The 15,560-nt window shown below is 49.9% G+C and overlaps 1 protein-coding gene, 1 long non-coding RNA gene and 1 pseudogene across 2 annotated transcripts in view; 1 reads left to right on the top strand and 2 right to left on the bottom strand.

Annotated features, from left to right (window-relative positions):
- Positions 1-2,692: 2,692 nt before the first annotated feature.
- LOC118521984 (SAP domain-containing ribonucleoprotein pseudogene) lies at positions 2,693-3,663 on the bottom strand (annotated as a pseudogene).
- Positions 3,621-15,560, top strand: part of LOC118521985 (large ribosomal subunit protein eL22-like) — a 112,929-nt gene continuing 100,989 nt past the window's right edge. The window contains exons 1-2 of the mRNA XM_078079406.1: positions 3,621-4,875; positions 15,046-15,136. The gene's annotated coding sequence lies outside the window, so the exon portion shown is untranslated. The remainder of the gene's footprint in view (positions 4,876-15,045; positions 15,137-15,560) is intronic.
- Positions 5,235-6,665, bottom strand: LOC144382891 (uncharacterized). Its single transcript, XR_013450474.1, has 2 exons — positions 6,430-6,665; positions 5,235-6,103 (listed from the first exon to the last, which is right to left on the bottom strand). It is a non-coding gene; the product is annotated as an uncharacterized LOC144382891 (long non-coding RNA).

Genomic DNA, 15,560 nt, shown 5'->3' with positions numbered 1-15,560 from the left:
TATCTAGGTAGATTACTTCTGGAGAACTGCAAGGGGGCGTGAGCTGGAGAGAGCTCAGGGGGCGGTGAGACCAAGGGCGTGGATGAGGCGGCCAACAGAGGACAGAGGGGGAGGATCTGGTCCCTGATGGGGACTGAGAGAAACGGTTAGGGCGGGAGACCCCGGAGATGCGTCCTGGAGCCCAGAGAGGAAGGAGCGCTCTTCCGGGTCAGATTTTTCCAGTTTGCAATTCAACTAAAGCCCAGAGTCCTTTCAACTTTATGGCCTTCAGCCTTAAGCAAACATCTATAATTCTCTCTTACGTGAAAATAAGATGTGCAGAAAGCTTTCTGAATAAAGTTAAAATCACATTCCATATGACTGAAAACTGGTGTGAGGGCTAATGAAATAACTCGTTCATCATTTTTTTCCCCCTTGGGAAGATTGTCTGACAGTTGAGACTTTCTGGTAGAGAGTGAAGTGACAGGCTCTGAAATCAGACTGCTCTGCCACTTCCTTCTGTTGCTTTGGACAAGCCTCAGATTCCTCAACTATAGAGCTGGGTTGATTTGTACCTGCTTGGGTTAGTTGTGAAAATTACGTGGGACAGTAAAGTACCAGCCTGGTGTTTCACACGGACAGCACTAGTGCTCAAAAAGTGCTCCCCCCCTTTTTTTTTAATTCTTATCTCTGTAAAGTAGAAGGGTCTTAATATATTTAAAATTATATTCTCGCGGCACCTGGGTGGCTCAGTCGTTAAGCGTGTGCCTTTGGCTCAGGTCATGATCCCAGGGTCCTGGGATTGAGCCCCGCATCGGGCTCCCTGCTCAGCGGGAAGTCGGATCCTCCCTCTCCCTCTGCTGCTCCCCCTGCTTGTGTGCTCTCTCTATCAAATAAATAAATAAATAAAAATGTTTTTAAAAAAATAAATAAAAAATAAAATTATATTCTCCCGTGAGTGGGAACATTGCCTGTTTGAAATTCACACATCCCTACCTCTAGTGACTGGTCCACCTTGGGTACACAATGCCCCAATTATAAACTATTGTCAGAGCACAAACACACCCATAGATAAATACATCTCACCTTGCCTCTCTCCTACATAAATACCTAGCTAGAGATAAAACCCCTACATATATGCCCACATGGATGACCTCACATCCAGAAAACACATACGAACAAAAATATTTATATTTACATAATATAAAGACACATCCTTAGAGACAAATGTGTGTATTTTAGTAATCACTCTATTCACACAAGTACATTACATATATTTCCACACTCAAAAGTGATGAAATGTGGTTTGAACAAGAAGGCAGGTGAAGGGGCACCTGGGTGGCTCAGTCGTTAAGCGTCTGCCTTCAGCTCAGGTCATGATCCCAGGGTCCTGGGATCGAGCCCCATATCAGGCTCCCTGCTCAGCAGGAAGCCTGCTTCTCCCTCTCCCACTCCCCCTGCTGGTGTTCCCTCTCTCGCTGTGTCTCTCTGTCAAATAAATAAATAAAATCTTTAAAAAAAAAAAAAAAAAGAAGGCAGGTGAAGCTGAGTGCAGGTACCCAAGAGAGCTACAGAAATCAAATTAGTTTTTCTGGTCATCGGCCCTTAAAATGTTTTTTCCCCATGCTTAGAAAGTTGCCTCAGGTAATTATGCCATTTTTCTCTAGAAACTAAAGCTTTTGTGTTTGGTTTTGGTGGTGTTTTATTCCATCATTTGCCCGTGTGCATACTACTTAGCTTTAAAATAAAAATTAGAATAAAATTAAGGAAAACCCCCAATTTAAAACTCTTGCAGACATGCTAAAACCAACTTTCTCATTCCCTTGGCATGACTTATAATACATATATAATAAAGTACTACTTATTTGGAGAGTGGGCATACTATTTAAAAAATTAAAGTCCGCTTTTTTGTATTTACATCAAGTAAATGTATGTGATTTTTCCTTTACATAGTTGTGTGTAATCGTGAAGTTGATACTATTCCTTGGTGTCTGTTAAGACTTCATTGCCTCAGGCAAGTTAGCCTGACTTATTTTATAATAGCGTTGTTTATCTGAATTTTCCTTATCAACATAAATGAGAAATGGATTTGTACCACAGGCAAATGTGACCTGTTGTTTGATTCTTATTTGGAGACAAGTTCATTGAGTCAACCACTGAACATTTCTCAGATTTTAAGAGTTTCAGATTTTTTTGAAGTGGCACCATTTACTTTAAAAAAAAAAAAAGATTTTATTTATTTGTCAGGGGGAGAGAGAGAGCACACAAGCAGGGGGAGCGGCAGGCAGAGGGAGAGGGAGAAGCAGGCTTCCCACTGAGCAAGGAGTCTGATGTGGGGCTCGATCCCAGGACCCCAGAATCATGACCTGAGCCAAAGGCAGATGCTTAACCGACTGAGCCACTCAGGTATCCCAGCAACATTTACTTTTAGAATTATTTTTTAAATTAAGGTATAGTTTAGATATAATAAAATGAATAGGTCTTAATGGTTCAGTTAGAAGAGTTTTGATAATTATATACATCCATGAAGGCATCATGCGAAACAAGCTATTGAACATTTCTATCACCCCAGAAAGTACTCTTGTGGCACTTTTATTTATTTATTTATTTATTTACTTATTTATTTGTTTATTTATATGTACATATTATTTGTTACTTTATTTTCTATTTTTTTTATTAACAAGCAAAATAATAATTAAAAAACAACAACACAAGAACAACCACCTTAAAGTTGTTGGAACAGCAATGAGTCAAATTGCTGCTGAAGTTTCTGGATGTACCAGGGTCCATGCTCTCTCATTGCAACGCAGGACCTAGGCACGTGACTGTGCATTTAGGTATATATATGACCAAGACTAGTCAGAGAGATGGAAACCACTGGAGAACAGAAAGCAGGAAGAGCTTTCCATCAGGCAATCCCACAGCGCTCTGTCCTTTGACTGTGTATCCTCTGTGGTTCCCGTTCCAGCTGAGCTTCTGACAATCCCAAATCACTCCCTCCTCTTTTTCAGCTTCTCATTATCTTTAGACTTTCTGGAGATTATTCAAACCAAATCTTCGAGCTCTTTTCTGTAGTTTATCCAGGTTAACCATAGTCTTGGCGTCAGATGACAGGCCTTTGAATGGAACTGAAGAAATCCCAAATCTCGCAGCTTTCTTACTCTCCAAGCTCACAGATACATTGAATCATTCAGCTCTCTTCTGCATTCTCTCCGCCTGTGGTATCTCAGAAGTAATTTTTACCACTTTCTTCTCTGCCGCCACATCAACGGTTTTTCAGAGGGTTCTTCTTCCTCTGTTTTTATCTCCAGTACATCTTCATTTGCTTCCTCTTCAGCATGCCCTTCAAGATATGCCTGGAGCCCATTGATGAGATCTTGTTTTATTCCCTTGGTCTCCAAACCACGAGCAAGACCTTCCTGTTTTAGTTCAGCAAGCTTCAGCTGATGGAGCTCCACCGTCTCTGCCGCCATCTTGTTACCGCCCCCTGGTCCACCCTCTTGTGGCACTTTTTAAATTAAAAACCACCGAACTGGGGCACCTGGGTGGCTCAGTTGGTAAAGCATCTGTGTCTTGATTTTGGCTCAGGTCCTGATCTCAGGGTTATGGATCGGGCTCCGTGTTCAGCAAGGAGTCTGCTCGAGATTCTCTCTCTCTTTCTCCCTCTGCCCCTCCACCTGTTTGCTCTGTCTCTCTCTCTAGATATATAAAATAAACAAACAAATCTTTTAAAACGCCCCACCAAACTGTACACTTAAAAAGGGTGAATTTTATGATATGCGAATTATTGCCCCCCTTCAAAAAAAAAAAGAATCTGCTCCACATTTACTTGCAGTCTTGCCCCAAGAAATAAGACAGGTTGGCATATTTTTTTCCCACCATCTGAAGTAATCCCCTACCCTATATATTACATTTAATTTGCTTTTTTTTTCTGAAAACAGGAAATTGGACATTGCTGAAGATTGTAAGAAACATGCTAACAAGATCACTTGGACCAGGGCTTCTAGTTCAGTCGGTCCCTGCAGTGACAACAAATAGGCTTCCCTACGTGCAGAGACCTGGGAGCAGAGTCCGGACACTGGGTTTACCTAGTGTCTAAGCGACACAAATATTACGCCCCAGAGAGGAAGGGCCCCCGCTGGGTCCAGAGTTACCACAGCAACAAGACTATGCTGGCAGTAAATTCTCTCCAGGGCAAGGCTGTAACCAGGTGAAGCAAGAGAAGTTAGCTGACTTCACAGCGGGGTTAGCGTGTGCTTCACCAGCCGCTCTGCCACTGGTGTCTGTGAGAGCTTGCCCAGGGAGCCCAGAACCCGCCATGCACCAGAGAAGTCCTCCCCAGCACCCTGCCTAATCCTCTAGTAGAACAGTGGTTCTCAGCTCTACGTCAGGCTCTCCTGGAAGGCATGTTAAAATGTGGATTGCTGGGCCCCAAGCCCCAAATTTCTGCCTTGGTATATCGGGGTGGGGCCCAAGTACCTGGGTGTCTAGCACGTTCCCAGGTGAGGCTGGTGATGCTGGTCCGGGCGCTACACGTCAGCATGCTGTTGAAGCTCTGCTCCCTGTAACGTTCCGTAACTAGTGGGGGATTCTGCCCGGTGCTGAGCCATCGGTGGCTATCGGGAGAGCAGGCCAGGCCTGGCCTGGAAGACTCAGGGGTGGGAACGCCTCTCCCAGCCGGGCTGCCCTGGTCTGGCACCCTGACCTGAGAAGCAGTGGCTTTATCAGGCGTGTGGGTAGATGCTTGTGCACTTGAGAACATCTTCATTTCTCTGCAGAGATGACACAGCTGACCACCCTTATCAGGACAGATGATAGCAGTTCTTCGGGGGACAATCAAATAGTATGTTAATGCCGCTTCCCAGCTGACACAGTGAGCCAGGAGCAAGCGGACAGGTCAGTACCTGACTCCAGGCTCCGCCGGTCAAGAGCTGGGTGACTGGGGCAAGTTTCCTAACTTCTCAGAACCTTGCTTTGCAAAGGGGGATTCATCTCAGGAGGAGGCCTGTGGGGTAGGTTAATATTTAGAAACGTTTTCACTGTGATATTACACGCCTGCATCGTTTCCTCATTGCTCTACTTCCCTCCAGTTGTAAGCGGGGAGCATTCCTCGCCGCGGGGTGAGGGCTGCAGGTGCGAGCCCCCCCCCACTCCCCAGGCAGTCGGTTCCACCCGCAGCAACGGCATCACCTGGGACCGTGCCCCAGGCCGACTCAGTCTGAATGTTTGGGGTGGGGGAGGCCCAGGATTCTGTGTTGTTTTTTTTTTTTAAAGATTTTATTTATTTATTTTGACAGAGAGACAGCGAGAGAGGGAACACAAGCAGGGGGCAATGGAAGAGGGTGAAGCAGGCTTCCTGCCGAGCAGAGAGCCCGATGCGGGGCTCGATCCCAGGACCCTGGGATCATGACCTGAGCCGAAGGCAGATGCTTAACGACTGAGCCACCCAGGCGCCCCTGGGATTCTGTGTTTTAACACAGAACCTCTTCAGGTTATTATATACAGCTAAAGTTGGAGAAGCTCTGGTCTAGAACAAAGAAGTTTCAATGAAGGGGCTCCAAAATCCATAGCTGAGGGGCACCTGGGTGGCGTAGTTGGCTAAGTCTCCGACTCTTGGTTTTGGCTCAGGTCGTGATCTCAGGGGCATGAGATCGAGCCCTGTGTTGGGCTCCGCGCTCAGCGAGGAGTCTGCTTGAGATTCTTTCTCTCCCCTGCCCCTCCCCCTGCAATGAATGAATGAATGAATGAATGAATGAATAAATCTTTTTAAAAAATCCCTAGCTTAGACCATGGCCTGAAAACCAGGGTGCATATGTACGTAGCATGCTAGGAGAGAAAGGGTGTTTCCATGGAGGGACAAAGCTTGAAAAACAGCACGGAGTTTATGTTCTCAGCCATGGAGTCAGGAAGAACTTGAGGCTCTAGTAGCCGTCTGTACATCCAAAAGGAAAACCAATTTGATCGGCGGGAAGGAGAGATGATGAGAGGGGGTGAGATTGGACCTTCGAGCCGCCTTCTCAAAGACCCCAGGAGGCCCGGCTTGCAAAGGCTCACGAGGCTGGTCAGACCCTCTCCGGAGCTTAAAGGAAGAGCCAGACAGGAGTTCCGGTCAGAGGCGCACAGCCTGGGGAGAAAAGCCGAGACTGAGAAACCAGCATAGGGCCGCTGGCACCCCAAGTTACTGAGGGAGTAGACATGGAGAGAAGCCAGTTCGGAGAGAGAAAGCGAGCTGAGCAGGAAGCCAGAAAGAAGCCAAGCGCCCGTCCAGGGCCGTAGGATCAGTAGCACGAGCTAAGAGCCCTGAAGAGGCATGAGGGCGGCTCAGAGGCAAAGCATCGGAGGGAACAGAGTCCTCAGACCACTCCTGATGGTCGACGACACACAGTTTGGTCTCTGAGCCTCGACTGGCTGGTCCGAGGGTCACTTCTCCAGGCCCGGCCTTGTCCTCACCCTGCACTGCCCCCGGCGAAGCTTTGGTCTGGGGTGGCCCCCTGTGGAGCTTTGGCTCTAGAGGAGGTGGCCCTGAGGAGGGCGTCCCCTCAGGGTCCTGCGGCTGGAGAAGGGGCCTGGGAGGTGTCTGGGCCGCACTGCCCTGCACTGTTGGGCAACCTGGGTGTGTCCCGAGGTTCCTGGAAAGTTGGCTCATTTCCTCCTCGGTCACTGAAAACTACCTCACACGCCCATGGTGAGGTCAGTTTCAGTTTAAGCTGCTTTGCATAAAAAAACAAAAATCCTCTTTCCTCTTGACAGGAAAACTTAAAGCTTGAGGTGGCATGGAGTAAGGACGGGGCAGTCAGAAGACTCGGGTTTTCCTCCTGCTCTTCAGGACCGTGGGGGGGAAATCACTCAAGCAGCCAAGGTGTGCCTGGCGTCTTGCTGAGCAAACTCTGGAACATGGTCCATAATGGTTGGTGGATTAATGTGCAAAGCTCTTCCTCCAACCTTCTCTGACTCCTAAGCAGGCCCTCTGCCCTGTACTTCCACGGCCCTGTGGCCCTTCAGCAACCTCATCTCAGTGCCATTTTATGTGGATTTGGGAAATTAATTTCTTCCCCCACAAAATTGGAGCTCTGTGAGGAGCTATTATTATCATCATCATTATTAATATTATTATTATTATTATTATTATTTGCTTGCCACTGGATCACTAGCGGCTGACGCGTGCCTGATGCACGGCAGGCGCTCATCGTATGTGTTCGTTGAACAAATGAATACTTAAAATGCCTAAGACTAAGTGTGCCAAAGGTCAGTTATGGCATGAGTCTTTGCAAAAAGATTCATCACTGGCTTTCATCATTCAGAAAACACCTGAGGAGCCTCTGCCACGTGCTGTGTCCTGTTGGCGGCTAGTACGGGGGCGCGGACACAGGGTAGAGGCAGCAGGGTCTCTACCCTCAAGAATAAGCACAGGCTGGGGTAAGACCCACCTCGGACTGCGGCTGCCCTGGTACCTTAGTCTGTTGTTCTCCTGTAAAGAAAGCTATTTCCCGTGTGGTCATGGTGGGGTGCGGCCATGACGCACACCCTAGCCCCCAAGATTAGAAGGACGGACACTAAGTGATGGCTCCTTATGGTCAAGCAGTGGTGAATCCTGACTTAGAACTCGAGAGGCAGGAAGTTTGGCTCGGGAGAGATCTGGGTGACGGTCTAAGTCCGTTCTCCCGGGACCCTCCAGGTAGGAGACCAGCACTGCTGCCCAAGGGACTGTGGGAATCCAGGAAGCCCCAAGCTCATTGCATTGAAAAGCTGCACCCCCCTCAAGTGGTGTGGTGCAGATCAAATGAAATTGTGCTCCCAGCACCTCTGTGAGGAACAAGGGGCTCAGGGCACCCAGCAAAGGGGGACAGCATCCTGTGGACTCCATATGCCTACACCATGCTGCCAGTTCCCATCCCACTGGGCCCTGGGCCCCTAAGAGGGTTCTGGGGCAAGGTCACACTCCCCGTTGGGCAAGGATGCCGAGGTCACTGTCTGCTTTCGGTATTTGTTCCCTGAGTCACTGCCTGGGCTTGAGAAGGGAAAACCCAGCCTTGCTGTCTGCAGCCACGTGGCCTGGCAACGCTAGCTCTGGGGACCCTCACGGTCCCTCGGAGCCTACCAGTGCAGGGGGTGCAGCGGCTGCTGAGTCTGACAGTCGTTACACGGTGGGCCCAGGAGCCCTCTCCCCACTCTCCTGGGACGTGTGTGGGGGGGTGTTTCCATCCCTCTGGCCTGCAGCCCACACGCCATCCACCCCGGGTGCCCCCATCATTTGTCTTCGCTGTGACCCAGAGATCTTGGCTCCTTCATACTGAAGGCTGGATGGCGGGCAGCCTGGAGAACGCCCCCCAACCCCCGCCCCGCATGGAAACCATGGAAGGTCCCCAGTAAGTTGTCTTTGGCAACTCCAATGCTACAGGAAGGTCAGAACTGGTGAGACATCGGGGGGAGTGCCAGGGAGGAGGTGCCAGCCCTGCCTACACTGTCTGGGGCCGCTCCCATGGGGACAAGAAAGCTCCGTGTCTGGAGAACAGGACCCTGGCCCAACCAGAAGCACCTCGGCTGCAGGTGGGTCTCCCCTTACACACTGGGCGCTGCACTCCCTCATTTCAGCAAGGGTTCCCAGTCCTGGCTGCACATCAGAACCCCCGGCGCCCAGGCTGCACCCCACATCAATTACATCAGAATCGCTCGGTGGGACCAGGCTGGGCACCCCCATGCTCTTCAAAGCTCTCCAGGTGCTTGTGGTATGCAGATGATGTGGAGTTCACGAATTAAGAACATAAAACACTTATACCAGAGCTTTCTGTTTGGGCATGTCGTCTTGGGGTTCAGATCCTGCCCCCATGACTTACCAGTTATGCCACTGCAAGTCTCCCCACTTGTGAAAGCCTCAGTCTCCTCATCTGTAAAGTGAGCATAATAATAAAAGTGCCTACATCATAGGGCTGACATAGGAATAAATGCACTCACCTGCTTACACCAGCAGGTCAGTCGTTTCCTTCCAACTAGTCTTCTTCTTTGCCTCTCTGTACCCCCAAGTTGTAAATTCCTGAGTCTACTCCAGCTTTTACGTTTCTAGTACTTTGTTCAGTGCTTTGCACATAACGGTCCTCAATAAATATGTGTTGAATCAACAAGCTGGAAGGGGATTCTTGTGTAACATTAAGACCTGCTTCCAAATTTAGCTCTGGAATAAATCCAGGATCCATATACTGATTTTGTTTAGCCATTTATTCCTTTTTTTTTTTTTGTGTCTACTCAAAAAAGTGCCAGGCTTTAAGAATTTGAAGATAAAGATAAAAGTGCTGTCACTGAGGAGTTGAGAGTCTAGGGAGGACACAGATTCATGAGCTTGTATCTTCTTTATTATGCTATAAAGATGGCACAGAAGCACTCCCAGCACACGGCGCGGGGGGGGGGGGGGGATGAGTCTGCACAGAGGATGGGAGATGACCTTTAAGCTGGGTCTAATGAGAAGGAGCTTGCTCTATGGAGATGCAGGGAAGGGCATTAAAGACAGAGGGAACAGCACCGACAAAGCCAGAGAGGCCTGGAGGGTGTGGTGCAGTCTGAGGATGGTTTGCTATGAGAGGAGAGAGCTTGGGGTCGGGAGTGGTGGGAGATGAGGCAGGACGAGCAGGTTGTGGCCCGAATGGCAGAGGCTTGAGGGCTGGGCTCTGAGGACGGAGCTTTACCCTGTCAGGCAGGGAGGGCCCAGTCATGTTTGTGAGCCAGGGAGGTAAACAGAGCACACTGTGCTAGTTTCCTTCTGTAAAGCCGCTTGGCAGCCGCTCCTTCCTCCGGTGAGTCCTGACGCTGGGTGTCCCGGCCTGGGAGAGGCCTGCGGGGTGAGAGCAAGCTTTGCCCCTACTTCTGGGTCAGAAGGTAGGATGAAGGAGAGTGGGTGTGCAAAGGGTGTAGGGTGGGGGCGGTGATGATTCCTGAGAGTTTCTATTTGGTGGAGGCAAACTGTCAAGTTCAGACCAGCTGGAAAAGCCAGGGCGGCCTCTTGGAAGGGGCCCTGGGCTGGCTGTGGAGTCGGGACGCTGCCCTTTCTGTTTGTTTTAAAACACAGCTCTGCCCTTACCAGCTCTGGGACCTTGGGCACTTGATGCCCTTCAGCTTCATCAGCTGTAAAACATAGGGCGTGCACCAGGTGATCTTCCAACTCTGATTCCATGGGAAGAGGAAGCTCAGGGGAGCAGCTTGGGATTTGGAGGCTAAGCAGCTGCAGGTGGGGGCTTTCAGACAGAATGAAGCCTCCTCCAGAGGGAGTAAGAGGCTTTTGAGAGTGGGTGGGAGACAAGGCTCACCAGTGCTGCTGGGAGACCTGGCCTCAGCCCCAAAGCCCGGACCGGACGTGGGGGAGTGGAGTTCCCGGCCAGGCCCAGCAGATGGGAGTCCACACGCCTCGGTGAGGCTGCCCAGGGTAAAGTGCTAGAATGCAGCTGGGGTCCAGCTGCTCCAGCCCCCATGGGGGTTCCCACCTTTCCCAGCTGCCCGTGGGTCCCCCAACATAGTGTAGTTCAGGGGGTTAAGCCCAGGGGCAGATACCAGGCTCCAGGGGGGAGGGTGGTGGGTGATAGTGGAAGTTCAGCAGGGCCCCTGGGCTGTGAGCCTAAGGAAAGCGGGGCTGGGCACCTCACTGGGCCTCCCAGGGGACCAGCCCTGCCTCCTGCTTAGTCATAGTCACCGTGAAGTCCTCAGGTTCACACACATCCTTGTTTTGAGAAATATTTCCTTATACCTTTACTAGCATGAAGCTCCACCATTTTTCTGAATATATGATAGATACTAAGATAAATATTATATTACTTTTTTAAAATGCAAACACTTTTTTTAGGTGTGGATGTGAAAGACCTGGCAGGCATTCACACAGCCAGCACTTATGAGAGTTGACAGCGCTGAGCCCTGTGCTCACTCTGCACAGGAGTGAGAGAGAGCAGGATCCCATGGAAGCACCTGGAAGGTTCAGGGAAGACTCTCATGAGGAGAGGACCCTGAGCTGAGACCTGGACAGCTAGAGAGATTGGCCAACTGAAGGAGAGAGGCATTTCAGGAGAAGGAACAGCCTAGGCAGAAGGCAGGGATGCTGATTGTCGTGAGCAGCCAGCTGACTCCCAACAACTGCATTCAATTATCCGTATACATCTCTGTTTACTCTCTGTCCCCCCTGCTAGACCACAAGCTGCGGGAGAGGGAATGGTGTGCGTTATCTTCTCTGCAGAATTCCCGCGCTCTGCACAAAGCCTAGCACATAACAAGTGTTCAGTGAAACTGGTATTAAGTGAACAAGTAAATGGGAAATGATTCTCATGTTAATGTGAGGTCAAGTCAGAAAGGGCTGTGAAGCTGTGAGCCACTGAAGGTTTCTTTTATTTTTCCTAAAGAGTAATGATTTTTTTTTTAAGATTTTATTTACTTGACAGAGAGAAAGAGACAGTGAGAGCAGGAACACAAGCAGGGGGAGTGGGAGAGGCAGAAGCAGGCTTCCCATGGAGCAGGGAGCCCAATGCGGGGCTCGATCCCAGGACCCTGGGATCATGGCCTGAGCCGAAGGCAGGCGCTTAAGGACTGAGCCAGCCAGGCGCCCCGCCACTGAAGGTTTTAAATAGGGGAATGACTTGGTCAGCTTTGTGCTCTAGGAATCCCTTTTTGGCTTTGTCTGGAGAATGGCTGGAGTCAGAGTCCAGGTGGCAGAGGCTGGTGACCTAAATCCAGCCATGGCTGTGGAGGTGAGGGGACTGCACAGACTTGAGAGTTCAGGGAGATGTGCTCTAGGGGCCGGGGAGCACCTGGGCATTAGGAGTGAGGGAGACTGAGGTGGCCAGCAGGATGCCCAGGCTGGGGGGTTTGGCAGGTTTACCCACCGAAGTCCCGCAGCACTGTGCGCACCCTCCATCACTGTCCTTACCTCGAGGCATTGTTATGATTTATGATCTCTTTATGTGACTCTCCCAGGGCCAGGCCCTATTCACCTTCACATCCTTTGTGCCTAGCACAGTGCCCAGCACGCAGTACTCCTCAGTGGGTGTTTACTGGATGAAATTCTGATTGGATGTTGTATGTACAACTTTAAGGGTGGGTGGTATTACTATTTAATAAATGCAATGTGATATGCATCTTTTAAAACATAGGGCACATGCAAGAAAAAGACATTTAAGTTTGGGGAGCAGTGGTCAGAGGCCTCGGAGGCGGGCTGGGGAAGGAAGAGGGGTGTGGGGGGTGGGAGGGAGGGGTCCTCCCTGGGCAGTGAGGACTGCTGAGCAAAGGAGGCCTCCTAGGTTTGGCAGCTGACGCTCAGTGCTCCCTCTTCCTGAGGTGGGACCCTGTGGGAAGCAGCAGGTTTGGAGGACTAGGTTCAGTTTGGGTGTCTGTGGGACATCCGGTTCGTGACAGAAATTGGTGGGTGGGGGAGGCCTGGGCCCCTGGGTGGCTCTGTCAGTTAAGCATTCAACTCTTGATCTCGGCTCAGCTCTTGATCTCAGGGTCATGAGTTCAAGCCCAGCATTGAGCTCCATGCTGGGTGAGGAGCCTACTTACTTAAAAAAAAAAGCGGGGGGCAGATAGAAGTTAGAGTGTCTGCAGCAAAAGCAGGTTCTGGAAAGAACAAGAGTGTGGCAAGATGTGGAACAGAGGGCTGAGATGCCCCAGAGAGAAGGACTTTGAAGGAAGGGGCTTGGGGCACCTGGGTGGCTCAGTCGTTAAGCATCTGCCTTCTGCTCAGGTCATGATCCCAGGGTCCTGGGATCGAGCCCCTCATTGGGCTCCCTGCTCAGCGGGGAGTCTGCTTCTCCCTCTCCATCTGTCCCGGCTCATGTTCTCTCTCTCTCTCAATAAAATATTTTAAAATATATTAAAAAAAAAACATTCAGAATGACGGACACCTGGGTGGCTCAGGTCATGATCCCGGGGTCCTGGGATCCAGCCCTGCCTCAGAGTCCCTGCTCGGCTGGGAGCCTGCTTCTCCGTCTCCCTGCCGCTCTCCCTGCCTGTGCTCTCTATCTCTCTGTCAAAAAACCCCCCACAAAAACCCAACTCTTAAGGAGCGGGGGCTGAGGGGTGAGTGAGGGCTGGAGAAGCACCAGCAGCTCCTACCTCTGCACTGAGGGGGTCCTGTGGCTTCCTCTCACCCCCATCACCCTCCTCATTATTACCACCCCACTGTTACTGCCAGGGAAAGCCACCAGCTCTGTAGATGTCTAACGGGCACATGGAGCAAAAAGCCCTGATGGGTGGCATTGATTGATTTCAGTGGTGTAACTATTCCCGCTGTGACCAGTTTCAGGCTACGAACATGACAGGGCTGAGTGCAGAAGGGGACGAGGCGTGCAGTGCACAGTACGCAGTGTTTACACTTTCCCGTAACACTCCCGCTGTGCAGACACGGCAGGTGGACAGCCTCGAGAGCGTGTATAATTACAACCTGTAATTAAGTAGGAAATGAGGAGTTTTGAGTCTTCATTGTTTTTTAAAAGTATAGCTTATTTTCTTGTAAGTTTTTATCATTTAATTTTTAAAATAGTGGCTGTTTAACAGCTGGTCTGCCAAATTCCTGGAAATTTAACAGTTAGCTCTTGCAAGCAGTACAGCAGACCGGCCCCAGCAAACCACTGAGGGCTCCCTGGGCCAGGAGAAAAGGGGGAGACTCCAAACCCCAAATTTTAGGGGAGGACATTTCCACCAGTGTGGATCTCCTCTGGCATCCTCCCCTATCGGGGCTGTGGGCACCGTCAGTCTGGGCGGCAGGTGATGGGCAGCGAGCCTCAGCATCTCTGTTTAGAGTAAGACCCAGAGGAAGCAGAGCCTGGGCCCCCCTCCCACCTGCAAACATGTGCTTTCCTGGTACTGGACCCCTGGGCCCTGTGCTTACCCAGACCCCAGCCTCTGGACACCTACCCTGACAGCCCAGAGCTAGGAAGTTTGAGTGACGCAATGCCCTTTGTCTTTGAAGGTGTGAAATCTTGTGAGGGTTGGAACTTCCACATTGGGGATGATGGGGCAAGCCTGCTTTCTGAGCAATGAAGAAAACAAAAGGGAATAGAGCCTCTTTTGTTTGTTTATTATGGGCTGCAATGCGAGGCGGGTAGTGCTGGGTCTGACTGGACGTGGGAAATGAAGAGAGCTTCAAGGCTGCTAACTCAACCTGGGCTCACTTCTCAGCAGAGAGAATGAAAAGCACTGATGAGTCCATTGGACACATTCTAAATGTGTGAGTCTTTGCGCTAGGTCTTGGTGACATCAGGGGTGATGACACACAGCAGTGAAAACTTAGTCTTGGCTACCCCAGGAAATGAGTTGAATCTCTAGCTTGATGCTCCTTGTTCCCGTCAATGACCATTGGGAAGGCTGGAGGGAAGAGGTCACCTTCCACCACATCCCAAGTATGTCTCGGTCCCTGGTTGATGTCTTTCCCTCAGCCAAAGGTGCCTTTCCCTTGTCCATAATCACAGCTCATCACAAGGCAACCTGTCACACCAGGCTCCCTCCTAGCTCCCTCTCAGAAGAGCTACCTCTACTTACTTGTAGGGCTTCTGCATTCTCTCTGGGGTCTTCCTTTGAGTGTGGGGTTTATATGCTCTGCTTTCTAAGCTCAGGAAGGCTAGGACCTTGTCATTCACCCATTCACATTCATTCATTCCCTTATTCATTCATTGGGGAGGGGGGTTGAGGAGGAGAAGGAAGATGGAAGGTCTCTCCAAGACCGAGCGTGGGGCTGCTCGAGGGGAGCATCCACTCTGAGTGGAGGCAGAGTGGGCAGGCTGCTCATCACTTACGAGGCCTCACAGTTCAAACATGTTCGTTCACTCTTCAAATGCCATTTCCATCACAGCGCATGGACTGGTTTCCAGCTAGGGTTCTGAGACCCATCACAGCAGTTTTCAGCAATCATAAGATATAACTAATGGAAAAAAAAAAAAAGGAATAAGGGAGAGGAGGTGGAAAAATCTCTCTAGCCCTTCACCAACCCCAGTTCTGCTGTCCTCTCAGACCCCGTGCTAGTGGGTACCTGCCTTCTGTAAAGAGTGAAACAGTATCCCAATGCCATGCATGGTACTTATTCTCTTTTTGTTTTTTTATCAGCCTGCAGGTTACTCTCAGAGGATATTCCCATGGATTCTGCTTGGTGCCCCCCTGCCTGAGGACAGCCTCACCCCTGCTTTTCTGCCTTCTGGTAAAGACCTTTTTATTCCTTTATTCTGAGCAAAAAAGATTAATGTGTTGTTCCCTTTAAGAAACCCAGTCCTATCTGTATTCTATGTAGCTGCATAATGGCTTAAAGTTTGATTTCCCACCCTTTAATGTTGCTTACTTGTAAAATACCTTGGGAGATTTAGCTGAAATTCGGGCATAGCCCGTGGAAGGCTCAGATGTGGGACTAGATTGTCACCTACTGGTCACTTCTGAGTATGACAAATTGAACTTACATTGAGCCTCCTGTTCGTTCATACAGGTGAAAATGAGTTGATTTGAAAGTTAAAAGGTGGAAAAGGTGTATGCAACAACAGGTGTAACTAACAAAGGATTTGTGTCAGAATCCATAAAGAACTCTTAAAAATTAATATAAAGAATGCAATAGAAAAATGAGCAAGAGGGGC

The sequence above is a fragment of the Halichoerus grypus genome, chromosome 8, assembly GCF_964656455.1.
Source record: "Halichoerus grypus chromosome 8, mHalGry1.hap1.1, whole genome shotgun sequence".
Taxonomy (NCBI): Eukaryota; Metazoa; Chordata; class Mammalia; order Carnivora; family Phocidae; genus Halichoerus; species Halichoerus grypus.
This window is presented reverse-complemented; position numbering and strand designations above follow the sequence as displayed.